This window comes from Nicotiana tabacum, chromosome 7, assembly GCF_000715075.1.
Source record: "Nicotiana tabacum cultivar K326 chromosome 7, ASM71507v2, whole genome shotgun sequence".
Taxonomy (NCBI): domain Eukaryota; kingdom Viridiplantae; phylum Streptophyta; class Magnoliopsida; order Solanales; family Solanaceae; genus Nicotiana; species Nicotiana tabacum.
This window is the reverse complement of record NC_134086.1, coordinates 150,326,163-150,336,884: the sequence shown is the minus strand read 5'-3', so window position 1 is coordinate 150,336,884 and position 10,722 is coordinate 150,326,163. Positions and strand designations below refer to the sequence as shown.

Here is a 10,722-nt window from a genome sequence, read left to right as displayed (position 1 = left end):
CCGGTAAGACTTAGGGCCGATCTTCAGTCCTTTATTGCCATGTTCCGAATCTTAAATCCGTCTTTGCAGCCAACTACCTATATTTCTTGCTTCAAGTTTAATATCTTTACGCGGACATCTCATCATAGCGGCCATTAGAAGCAAATATTTTAACATTCCAAAGTTTGGAATTATTTATCAGAACTTGAATTTTGACCTGATTCGAAATCCATCGAATGATTTTATATAAATTTTCATATAGTTAATATGGAACTATGGAGTTCTCAATTGGAAGAAAGCACTTGGATTGGAACTTTTAGTACTCTTTACATTTCACAACAAAAGGAACATGTTACAGGAGCACTTAGAAAAATTCAATCAACATGACTACATGAGCATAACCACAACAACCAAAAAAGAAGATATTATCTTATTTTCCATTTGTGTAGGGGGTGGGGCAAGGATAGGGAAGGATGAATATTTTGCCATTCTATGGACTATGTTGAAATTATGCCAAAAAAAGAAAAGTCACCAACTGAAGCTGATGGACTCAAAATGAAGGTTGGATGCTAAACCAGATGAACAAATGTTTGCAACTTCATGTCTCATCTTCTTTGGCCCACACACTAGTACTCCAACACTTGATTCTTTCCTCTCAAAAAGAATCCCTGCATCAAATTTACAACTTTTTTAAACTGTAGTAGGTAAGAGTCTCCAGTAGTTCTATTACTTAGTAAAAGTTAGGTAATTTGATTGATCCTATAGCTAAATGATCTTGGGATTTAAGTTATAGGGGGAAAAAAGCATAAAAAATTGTTTACACCATTAGTTAAATTTAACGGATTAAAATATGTTATTACTCTATTTTTCAAATCAAAATAAAACTTGATATATGACGACTGATATCTGGGGATACTTTATTCAGTATATTTTTTGGATGAAACTTTTATGGTCTGGCCTTTCACCAAAATGGAGTTTAGTTGACTGAAGAAGTGATTGTTGGGGCAAACTCTCCATCTCCTTATCAGCATTATAGAACCAAGAATTAGGTGAAGACGTTGGAGTTGCACCTTCCATGTTCTGAATCTGTTTGACATCTACACCAGTGTGTCTCTTGTTCCAAAGAAATGCTGCACTACTTGTGATAACTATGGAAATGCAAATCAGAAGCTTGTTCAGCACAGCCTTTATCGGATAAGAGTAGATGTCATTGGTATTTTTATCAATTGGATATATGTAATATCTATTCAAAGCCCCCAAAGAAATCAAGAAAATGATGAAGGAAGATGATATGATAGCACCAAGCCAAAGCCAATTGTTCTAGCCAAGAATTGGAGTGATTGGCTGATCAGATGGGTCGGGTTTGAACCATATGCTCCTCAAGTTCTTCTTGTCTTCAGCTAATATGGGTTGCTTTTCTCTTGTTACATAAGCCTCAATTTGTAGGCCTAACTTAGAAGTTTCAGATGAGGCACCAGAAATGGGAAGGAGAAGGTATAACATGGTGAGGTCTTGTGAGTTCTTGTACACACTTAAAAGTAGGATTTCTGGTGTTTTGCATTTCTGTGACTCGCTTGTGTGAATTAGCTCCCTTATTATGGAGATGAAAGGGGTGATTCCACTCCCGCCGCTCACCATAATTAGTAAATCATGCCTGCAACAAGGAAATGCAAAAATGTTTTTAAATGTATATATAAAAAATAACAATAAGATCACATTCATTCTGAATCCACTGACTCTAAATCCCTCGCTTCTGCTGCACAATAATATTTTCAATCATGTTAAGTTTGTCGCATCATCTCATGTGACAATATCACTATATTTATTACCAAACTGACCATTAAGTGTTAAATGGATAGGGGAAGAAAGCATCTGGTAAAGTTTCTTGGACCAACTTCCTTCACCCTTAATGACAACACTGAGCTTATCTGCCTCCAAACTACTGCTTGAAGTGATTGTAAAAGGATGCCATTGCATTTTTGAAATGCTAGGTACATTCACAAACATGATGCTAGTTGGTGTATATCTTAAACCTGCCAAATAAAGGAAAAGAGAAGTGCTCAAACATGTTATTTAGATAACTTACTTAACATTCTACCTCGATCAATGTCAATATAAATGATGATAGTTCCTTCAGTTACCTTTACTCTTGGAGAAGTTTAGCTCAACAGTTTCACATGGTAGAACTCGAGCTGAGACCAAACGAACATTTGATCGCGACTGTAAGAATATCAAGTATCGATCAACCATGAAGAGGTAGAAACCGGGAAGCATAATTCCAGCATAAGAGACACCAACATGGAAGACAAAGAAGACGACGAAGAGAATGTACAGGTGGTGAGTGTAGAAGAAGAGCTCAAACATCTTTCTCCTCGTACGAGGGAATGTTGGGGGGACTATCTGTATTGGAAAAAAACTGAGTTTATATTAAAGATGACGTAGCATGACACGTGGTTTGGTTAAATGGTCAAAGTGCAACAATTGACTAAGAGGCACGGATAGAGACAACCACGGGAAGAGGAACTTAAATAGGCACGAGACGAAGTGCAGATACAAGTCTTGTACCAATTCAAGTCATTTAAAGCCAACGGATTAGAAGGCATTAAAGACAAAGATCTGATGACAGAAAGGAGTCCAAATTCATTATTAAATACCTGATACGTTAGAAAATTGGTATTTAATAGGAATGATTGTATAACGGCTTATTTAATATCATTTATTACTCATAATTATATCATTAAAGCTGAGGCTTCATTCCTTTACCTAGAATTATCTATAAAAGGAAGAAGTATCATCATTTGTAAGGACACAGAATACTATTTGGAACTCATTGAAATACAAAACTATTTGCTGTTTTACCATCATTCTCAAAAGTATTTTATTTTCGTCTCCTGATTATTAGTAACCCGAATTTCTTTTTAGCTTTGACCAAAGACTCAGATTTTTGGTTAAACAAATTGGTTCTGTTACCGGGAATCTGATAATCTTTTCTTTTAAGCTATATCTTGTCTATTGTCGTCACCATGTCAAACAACAACACCGACAATAACAGTAATAACACATTGGGAAACCATGAAAATCAAATTCATCAAAATCAAGATGACGTGGTTCCCTACCCTCCAGATTCACCACGTCAATCTCGTGAAGGCACTCCTGTTACTGAATCCCGTGCTGATCAACAAGAGCAATCTGAACATTTTGAAGGAGTTAAACTGAAGCTTTACAAAAGCTAATTGATGCACAGGTCGGCAAAGCTCTTCAGGCACTTGTTAGTCGATTGCCTGCTGCACCACCCACACCAACTCCTAATAATAATACATTGGAGAATCCCCGTTCTGGTCTTGATAATTTTGGAAACGGAGCAACCCCCAATGAACCACAGGAAGGGGGACCAGATAATTCAAATAATTCATATTTGCAAAATTTAGTACTAACCTTGCAGAAACAGATTAAGGAACAAAATGAGCGTATTGAACAAATCCCTGGAGTTCCGCCTGTAATAAAAGGAGTAGACATGGACAAATACTCACAACAACCATGGAAGCCAAGTGCTGCTCCCCTTCCAATTCCGAAAAAATTCAAAATACCTGACATCCCGAAATATGATGGTACTACAGACCCACGTGACCACGTGACTGCATTTACAACCGGCGTAAAAGGCAACGACTTGACCAAACAAGAAATTGAATCAGTATTGGTCAAGAAATTTGGAGAAACACTCACCAAGGGTGCATTAACCTAGTATTCTCTTTTATCTGAAAATTCTATTAATTCTTTTGCTGAGCTTGCAGATTCTTTTATTAAAGCACATTCGGGAGCACAAAAGGTTGAGAAAAGAATGGAAGATATTTTCAAAATCAAACAAGGGGATTCAGAGTTGCTTAGAAACTTTGTTGATAGATTCCAGCGTGAAAGAATGACTCTACCTCGTGTGCATGACAATTGGGCTGCAATAGCCTTTGCAAGTAATTTAAATAACAAAAGTTCTGAAGCCACGAGACGACTCAAAGAAAGCCTTCGAGAATTTCCTGCAACCACATGGAATGATGTTTACAACAGGTATAGTACGAAGCTGCGAATTGAAGAAGATACCGTACCTAAGTTTCATCATGAAGAAATGGGTGGTCCCCGAAGATCAGAAACCGAAAAAAGATCAGGTAAAAATAGGTACGATCCATATATGGGACCTGCAGGAAAAGACCCACGGTCGAAACAAGATAGCCAGCAATATGATCAAAAGTCGAGGAACAGGGACTCTGGCTCTTCTTCAAAGTTCAGGAATGATGGGAACAGACAAGAATCACGAGATGATGACAGAAGTTTAAATGCACGATTCGGCGGATATAGTTTTAATGTCTCTACCTTCGAGCTCGTAGCTGTTTTAAGAAGCATGGGAGATAAGGTACGGTGGCCAAAAGAGATGCGGTCAAATCCAAATAGACGCAATCCAGATCATTGGTGCGAATTCCACAATGATCATGGGCACAAAACTTCAGAATGTAGATTCTTGCAGAGTGAAGTGGATCATCTATTAAAGCAAGGGTACCTTACTAAGTTATTTAGCGAGAAAGGAAAACAAGCTTATATGAAAAACAGGCAAGAGTCACCACAGCCTCCTTCACCCAAGGGGACAGTGAATGTCATAAGCGGGGGAGAAGATATTCATGGCATAACCTACACAACCTCCAACAAGGTTTCTAAGGTAACAATTACACACGGGAAACGGGTGCGGGAGGTCCTAGAAAATGAAAGTACTTCGTTCGATGACGCAGATACCGAAGGAGTGACAACTCCACATAATGACGCACTGGTAATATCTTTACTTGTACATGATACTAATGTAAAACGAGTTTTGATTGATCCAGGGAGTTTTGTAAATATTATATTACTAAGGGTGTTGCGTGAAATGCAAGCTGAAGACAAAATGATACCCAAGGCGCACACCTTGTCAGGCTTCGACAATTCAAGTGTAGTAACAAAAGGAGAGGTAATTCTAACAACTTTTGCTACGAGTGTTGTTAAAGAAACTAAATTTCAGGTAGTTGATATGGAAATGGCCTACAATATGATCATGGGAAGACCATGGATACACGATATGGATGTTGTCCCATCAACTCTACATCAAGTTATTAAATTTCCATCACCATGGGGAATTTGCCAAATTCGTGGGGATCAGCAGATGGCTAGAAGTGTCAACACTGTAACAAGTACGAGCACCGTAAATAAAGAAAAATAGCAATTACAGGAAGCAGTTGAAGGTAAAAAATATCAAACTTCAGCTGAACAAGAAAAGACAGATTTGGACTCAAGGCCTGACACAATTCAGGAACCTGAAGAAAATGAAAGTATAAAAACGACAATTGAAGAGCTTGAGGCAGTGATGTTATTTGAGCAATGGCCTGAACGGAAGGTTTATGTCGGGGCCAATTTAAGCTTAAACATGCGAGGTATGATAATCGAATTTTTAAAAGCTAACTTAGACTGCTTTGCTTGGTCCCACGCTGATATGACAGGGATACCACCGGATGTGATGACTCACAAACTCAATGAGGACCCTTCTTTCACACCAATAAAGCAAAAGAAAAGAAAGCAAGGTGCTTTCAAGAACCATGTGATTCAGGATGAGGTCCAAAAATTATTAAAAATCGGATCAATCTGTGAGGTAAAGTATCCTAATTGGTTAGCTAACACGGTGGTCGTACCCAAGAAAAATGGTAAGTGGCGTGTTTGTGTGGATTATACCGATTTAAATAAAGCCTGTCCAAAAGATTCCTTTCCCTTACCGCATATAGACCAACTAATTGATGCAACCGCAGGTCATGAACTTTTAAGTTTTTTAGATGCATACTCGGGATATAATCAAATTAAAATGGATCCTGGTGATGAAGAAAAAACTTCTTTCATCACAGACAGGGGGACTTACTGTTATAAAGTAATGCCCTTTGATCTCAAAAATGCTGGGGCAACCTATCAAAGGTTGGTCACCAAAATGTTCCAAGAACATTTAGGGAAAACAATGGAGGTATATATAGACGATATGCTCGTCAAAACTCAGCGATCTCATGATCATATTTCTCATCTATCTGTTACATTTGAAATTTTGCGAAAATTTAATATGAAACTCAACCCAGAAAAATGTTCATTTGGAGTTACATCAGGTAAGTTTTTGGGTTTTCTTGTTTCTAACCGTGGTATTGAAGTGAATCCTTCTCAGATCAAAGCAATAGAAGAAATCCCTGATATCCTTACTAATAAAAAGGAAGTACAAAGATTAACGGGAAGAATTGCAGCTTTGGGGAGATTTATTTCCAAATCCTCAGAAAGGTGTTTTAAGTTTTTCTCTGCACTTAAAAAGCAAGATCATTTTGAATGGAATGAAGATTGTCAACAAGCCCTTAGAAATTTGAAAGCATATTTGTCAAAACCACCGTTGTTGGCAAAACCAAAGGTGGAGGAAAAACTTCTCATCTATCTGGCCGTATCTGAAGTCGCGGTGAGTGTTGTTTTAGTCCATGAGGACCAAGGTAAACAATCTCCTATTTATTATGTAAGTAAGTCCTTATTGGAAGCTGAGACACGATACTGTCACACCTCCTTTTTGCGCGCCCGCCCCGGAGGGTAAGATGCGCGAGGGGAGTTTTTCCAATTTAAGTGAAAATATTCGAAATGGGATTATTTATTTAATTCAGAGTCGCCACTTGGGAAAGGTTTGGCTTTTGGTGTCCCAAGTCACCGGTTTATCTTGAATCCCAAATCGAGGAAATTTTCGACTTTTCCAAATGAAGTCTGCGAACCAGAAATTCTTAGTAAGGAATTCTGTTGACCCGAGGGAAGGTGTTAGGCACCCTCGAGTCCCATGGTTCTAGCACGGCCGCTTAAATTGTTATAATGGCTAAATATCTGATTTAAATACATGTTTTGACTTATGTGCTTTTATTAAGTTTAAACCGCTTTCATTATTATCATTTATTTTTATAGAATTGCAACGTCGTGAAAATGCATCTCGAACCGCGTCACAATCAATGCACCCGTAGTTGTTAACACATTTCGACTCTGTTGAGATTTGGATTCGGGTCACATCAATGTGCACCCGAGTTTAAGAATGTAATTTAATTAAGCCGCGCCTAAAGAGTCTAACCGCGTTATTATTTTCGGGGAAGACCATGAAATTCACTAAACGGCCTGTCCTGAATTCTAAATGTTTATTATGGTTAGTTATTGAGGGCCCCGCAATTTGTATTTTTATCTGGCGAGGCTCGTCTCTATTTTAGAAAGGATATCCTAAAACGGCTACATTTCTAAATGCGTTTGTCTAAAAATAGAAGAAGAAAGACACACGTTAATTCAAGTATATGCTTTGGCCTAACCCGGATCCCTGTCAATTTCTGATTAATTACTTATAACATGGAGAGACGTCATACCCTGTGCAACATGATTTTAATTGGACAAAGAAGTCACATGCGAGATCGACGAAATACAACACTTAATCCGAACAACATCCTAAAATCGGATTTAAATTAACTTGCTTAAACAGGATTAAAGAATTCCTTATCAAAGGATGTTACTGATGATGTTCAAAACTAATCCTATAAACTGCCTAAAGGAAATCGAACTGGGTGATTCAAAACTATATCATATTTGGTTAGATTTAAAAGCCACTCGCCCCTACTTATTCAGAGCATGCTGAAAGAGTGAATTTAATTTTAACAATCGTACTAAATAGTTTCACATTCCATGAATTATATTTACATCTTGTATGCTACTAAACGAATCAAATACCACAGTTTCAAATTAACATAAACTTTAATTAAGTACAAACTTAATAATGTATTCTCTATTAGCTATAAACTAAAATTTACACAACTTAACAACATTTATGAAAAGGCAGTCAGTAAATAGCGGGTGATTATAACTCCTTCAAATCTTTCTATTCATGCTTTTCAATGTTACATTCAGCTACACCAATGTGAGACTCGAGATGTGTACCTGGAAATACTGAAAATGCAAAGGAGAAGAGGAAGAAGATAGGGAAATCAGCAGCAGCAAGAAACAGAATAGCAGCAGGCAACAACAAGCAAAATAATTGGAATAGAATCAAGATCCCAGCTAGACCAAATCCCAGAGTAAACCAACAAACAACCAGCAGACTCAGTTGGATTTAGAAGAAATCAGTATTGGACAAATAGGTCAAGACCATTGAAATCAAGACAGCAAGAAGAATGCAATTTCTAGTTTTGTCTGTCTGTGTTATCAAACAGAGTTCTTTTCCAGTTTTCTGCTTTTCAGAACTTCAACTCTCAATCTCCAAACTAAGTTTTCTATGTGTATTCTCTTTTTCTCTGTCTATGTGTGTGTATCTATGTCTATCTTAAGGTCTGTATGCCTGTCTTATGTGTGTATGTGTATGTATTTTGCTCTCTCTTATCGGATCTATCTGATGTCTCTCTTAAAACTGATGGAAGTCCCCTCTTTTATAAACCTAAAATCAACTCTTTAACAGCCTGTTTAGACAATTAGAACACCCCTCCCATGTGCTCTCCTATTTTCAGATTCCACTTAGCTAATTAAGTATAAACAAAACCCCATGATATTCCCTGGCAGACTCACTTTTGAGTAATGTTTATTATTTCTGAAACTAAAGTAGAGTATGGGCAGCAGAATGTAGTCTGACAGCATATGCTATCAAACTATTTAATTCAAAAAGCCCTTATGCAGGACACAGGCTGTGCACAAATGCACATGTGGTGCACAAATGCACATGTTGTGCACAAGTGCACATGCCCTCCAATTTCAGAACTGTAACTAAACAAAACATTGATTTTATATTTCTGATTCATATTAACAATTATAAATACTAAACTCAGTTCCTAATTGATTCAGGCAATGCTTAGCAGAAGCAAATCGATTTGTTATTGTTCAGGCAGCTGAAACTAATTGACGACACATGTCGACTCGACTATATTAATCATAACATGTACAATCGTAGCCAAAAATCAGAAATCCAAGAGTATCACACAAGGGGTTCAGATTGCAATGTTAATACAGAATGGCCCTGGGAACTAATTGAACGAACCAATTCAAATTCATTTGATTGTACAGCTTACACATACACATTATCAGTGAATAGAAGAGGGACTTAATCAAAACATGTAGGTTCAGGCAAAGTGGACAGGACACAGTTGATAAAATTCAGGGGCACAAATTAAACAAAACATGAACAGACCTTTAATCAGCACATGGACTAAAAATAAAGGAAAGAGGAAAACAAAAACTCACCATAAATCCCGAAAAATCAAAAGTCTTGGCTTTGATTCGAACAGGCCCTTCTTGGGGTTGAAAGGACTTTAATCGAAATGTTCTCACTGAGAACACTTCGACTAAAGTCCATTAGACCCTAAATACCTTAGCTCGAGCAGATACAGACCAGTGACGAGGAACCCTAGGGTTCCAAAAATCAGATCTGGGATTCATGCTTCCCTGGTCAGATTCAGACCAAACCAAACATGGTTTGGTCACGAGGGGGGTCTGGGGACTGTCTAGTGTGAAGTTGAGGTCGATCGGTGTAAATCAGGTTCCGACTCGAATCTTCAAATGAAGATTCGAGAAGGTGAGAGAGGATTCGAAGTGTGTGGTTGGTGGATTTGGGTTCAGGACGGTGAAGAGCATCTATGGTGTTAAGGGTGGGGTCGCCGGCGTCCATGCCGCCGGCTTTCATGGTGAAAGTATACAGGGGCGGCTAGGGTTTGAAGGTCTGAGGTCTGGGGTGAAGATGACCTAAGGCTGGGGGTTCGGATAGGGGGCAGGGTAAAGGTTATGGGTTTATATAGTTAGTGAGGGGTTGATTCCTAGCCATTGGATGGGGTGCGATGAAGGGTCAGGATCTCTTGGCTGATGGGGGACGGTGTCATTTCATCCTAAAGGGGTTTGGGTCAGTCCGGGTGGAACGGGTCGGGTTCATCAGTGGGTTATGGGGAAGTGATCTTGGTCGTTGATCAATCTGAGATCAACGGCCCAGATCAGACCAGGTTAAAACGGTGTCGTTTGGAAGCTCTGGGTATCAGCTGGTCTGGACCGGGGTAGGCTCACGTTCTGGGCTTGATTTGGGCCTCAAATTTTAAAATAAAAATGAGCCCAAGCTGATTTTCAAACCAATTCTGCATTATTATTTTTTTAATATATATTTTTTATTTTATTTTTAAAACAAAACCCAAGTAAATCAAATTAAAATTAAATAGACACTTAATACAATAATTTGCACACACATATTAAAATATTTGAAGCAGGTAGAATCAAATAAAACAAAAAAAATCACGGACAAAGATGCATATTTATGATTTTCTATTTAACAACCGGATTACGGTTCAAATTACGCATGACACATACATTTTGTATTTTGTTTTAATAAAATAAAATGGGAAAAATCATAAATAATTAACAAAATGCCACGTAAAATCCGAAAATTGTACAGCAGGACCATTTGTTATTATTTTTCATTTCTTTTTGGAGCGATTGTCGCGTAAGACAAAAATCACGTGCTCACAGATACCCACAACTAGAAAACTCGAAGAGTTTTCATGCAAAGATAAAGTGAGCAGATATGAGCGATTTTTGCCTATGGACTACTCCGTGTGAAGCATGTTTTTGAAAGATTTGACCGAATCTTTGCTTCAAAGATTTCCTACATATCCTAGGCTAAACAGGAATCAAGTCAATGTAGTTCGGGAAGCTTCGGTAGCTGGGACT

At 38.0% G+C, this 10,722-nt stretch overlaps 1 pseudogene; it reads right to left on the bottom strand.

Annotated features, from left to right (window-relative positions):
* Positions 1-465: 465 nt before the first annotated feature.
* The window catches only part of LOC107764442 (ferric reduction oxidase 2-like), a 36,299-nt pseudogene continuing 26,042 nt past the window's right edge, over positions 466-10,722 (bottom strand).